Below are 3,299 nucleotides of genomic sequence, written 5' to 3'. Positions count from 1 at the left end.
CACTCTCTTGCCTTTTCCTCAAGAGAAAATGGAAAGGCTTTCAACAGAATGGAGATTTCATCAGTGCCATTACGCTTAACAGTAGAACAAGCAGTCTGGAAATCTCTAAGGTGCTTGATAGGCTCTTGAGCTGGTAAGCCATGAAACTTGGGCATCAAGTTGAGTAGCGAGGACTTTATTTCAAAATACATAGCCAATGCTGGGTGGTGTGCCTGAAATGGTTGGAGTGTAAAATCAGGGGCTCGTTCCTCCTGGATAGTGACTCTTCTGGGTGCTGCCATGTCACCTGCACGTAAATCAACTGGATCAGTAGAGAGGGAGCTTGCTTCTTCCTTAAATGACGTTTCAGGTTCGTCCTCAGAGAGGACTTGCCAATGCCGAGCTTGCCTTATACGTGAAAGAGTTCTTTCAATCTCAGGGTCAAATACTGGCAAGCTTGGATCAGGAAGTGAATGCGTCATTTAACGAAAGAAACGTACAGCTCATAGTGACAAAATAAAAAGAAAAATTGCAATTAAATAAATGCCAATCAGTAAATTAGCACACTGTTGCTGATGGTGTTTTTGTGGAAAAATGAATTTCCAACACACAAATCCAACCGGCAAGTATACCGGGTCGCATCAAGTAGTAATAACTCACAAGAGTGAGGTCGATCCCACAGGGATTGATGGATCAAGCAATTTTAGTGGGTGATTAGTTTAGTCAAGATAACATTGAGTGAATTGTGTGAAGTTGATCAACAGAAAGTAAATTGCAAGGAATTTAAAAGATGCAGAAAATAAAATTGGCAAGTAACTTAAAGAGCAAGAAATGTAAATTGCAAGAATCTTAAATGACAAGAAATGTAAATTGCATTAAATGTAAATGGGGAGTGGGTGCTGGAAATTAAAGGAAGCAATAAATCAAGCAACTGAAAATTTAAATTGCAGGCAGAATAACAGGATTTTGGGAGCTGGGATTCAAGAAATTCAACAAGAGAATGTAAGGAGCAATCAAGCAGAAAAGTAACTTGCAACAAATCTTAAACAGAAAGCAGAATTGCTTGAAGAAGCAAACAAAAATTAAATTCAGTTTAATTGCCAAATGAGATTGAAGATCTCAGGAAATCAAAGAGACTAGAAAACAAGTCTAGATCTCAATTCCTTCCTAATTACATCAAACTAGCTTCTATTTATACACTTTCTATTCTTGGATTTTGGGATTTGGATGGGCTTTTGATTTGGTGAAGAAATGAATTAAAATGGGGTTTTAATTTGAATTTTCGGCCCATGAAAATTCACTCCCAGGAGGCTGCCCTGCCCTTGTAGAGGGCAGGGCAGAAAGTTGGTGCATGGTGCGGGAGTTTGGTGCGGCTTGGGTGCGTGTTGGTGCGGCTTGGTGCTGCCAGGAACGCAAAACGCTGCCCTGCCCGCGCCAAGGGCAGGGCAAAAAATTGTGGTGCTGCCAGATCGAGGAGTGTGCGCGTTGGTGCTGCCAGGGAGGAAAATTGGTGTGCCAGAATTGTGTGTGGTGCGCCAGAATTGAGCTTGGTGCATAGGATGCTGCCCTGCCCTTGTGGAGGGCAGGGCAATGTTGCCTTGGTGTGTCTGTGAAGATGCTGCCCTGCCCTTGTGGAGGGCAGGGCAGGAAAGTGTGCGTGCTGGTGCTTGTGCGTGCGAGCTTGGTGTGTGAAGATGCTGCCCTGCCCTTGTGGAGGGCAGGGCAGGATTTGGTGCGTGCGTCCTTGGTGCGAGCGTGGTGTGGGCTTGGAGTGTGAAGATGCTGCCCTGCCCTTGCAGAGGGCAGGGCAGTGTTTTCAAAAGATGAAGTTCCAAGTTCGAAACTTGGTGGATGCACACGCTACTCCTTTTCCTTGGTGTATTTTCGCTTATTTTTGGCCCTTAAAGATGCCTCTCGTTCCTGCCTCAATTGTATGCCAAATATGGATTGCTATATATCGTTGGAAAGCTCTGAATGTCAGCTTTCCAACGCAATTGGAAGCACATCAATTGGACTTCTGTAGCTCAAGTTATAGCCCTTTGAAGGAGGCATGGTCATGCTGTTAGCGCCCAGATTTTAACTTAGCCAAAATTTGCTTCATCCTCACTTTGCTTCATCATGATTCTGCCCTGCCCTTGGCAAGGGCAGGGCAGTGTGCGTGCTGGGTGTTTTCCTTTTTGATTTTGTCATGGGCCACGCTTTTAAAAGCGTGGCCTAAAGCTCCAAAGTGTACCCCACTTCAAAGTGTACCCCAAAGCTCTTTTTTTCTCCTTTTTTTGTGCTTCTTTGCTTCTTTTTCTTCTTATTTCCTACAAGATTTATAAAATTAAAAGATCAAGGAAATATACCATTTAATCACAAAAGCATTTAATATTTAAGCACAATTCATCAATTTCTTGTATGAAAAAGCATAGAAAATGGGTATATGATGACTTGTCATCAGTTGCAACTCCCCGACAACAACGCCAAAAATTGACGTGACGAAAATTGGCGGGTTAAGAAATTATTAATAGAAATGCATTGTGATGAGCGAATAATTTATACGCTTTTTGGCATTGTTTTTAGTATGTTTTTAGTATGTTTTAGTTAGTTTTTATTATATTTTTATTAGTTTTTAGTTAAAATTCACTTTTCTGGACTTTACTATGAGTTTGTGTGTTTTTCTGTGATTTCAGGTATTTTTTGGTTCAAATTGAGGGACCTGAGCAAGAATCTGATTTAGAGGCTGAAAAGGACTGCAGATGCTGTTAGATTCTGACCTCCCTGCACTCGAAGTGGCTTTTCTAAAGCTACAGAAGCCCAATTGGTGTACTCTCAACTGCGTTGGAAAGTAGACATCCTGGGCTTTCCAGCAATGTATAATAGTTCATACTTTGTCCGAGATTTGATGGCCCAAACAGGCATTCCAAGTCAGCTCAAGAATTCTGGCGTAAAATGCCAGAACTCGCACAAGAATGGGAGTTAAACGCCCAAACTGGCACAAAAGCTGGCGTTTAACTCCAAGAAAAGTCTCTACACGAAAATGCTTCAATGCTCAGCCCAAGCACACACCAAGTGGGCCCGGAAGTGGATTTTTTATGTCATTTACTCATCTTTGTAAACCCTAAGCTACTACTAGTTCTCTACAAATAGGACCTTTTGCTATTGTATTAGACATCTTGGTAGCTATCTTTGAGTAGTCTTATGCTATCTTAGATCATGGGGGCTGGCCTCTCGGCCATGCCTAGACCTTGTTCTTATGTATTTTCAACGGTGGAGTTTCTACACACCATAGATTAAGGTGTGGAGCTCTGCTGTACCTCGAGTATTAATGCAATTAC

Source organism: Arachis duranensis, chromosome 2 (assembly GCF_000817695.3).
Source record: "Arachis duranensis cultivar V14167 chromosome 2, aradu.V14167.gnm2.J7QH, whole genome shotgun sequence".
In the NCBI taxonomy this organism is placed as follows: Eukaryota; Viridiplantae; Streptophyta; class Magnoliopsida; order Fabales; family Fabaceae; genus Arachis; species Arachis duranensis.
This window is presented reverse-complemented; position numbering follows the sequence as displayed.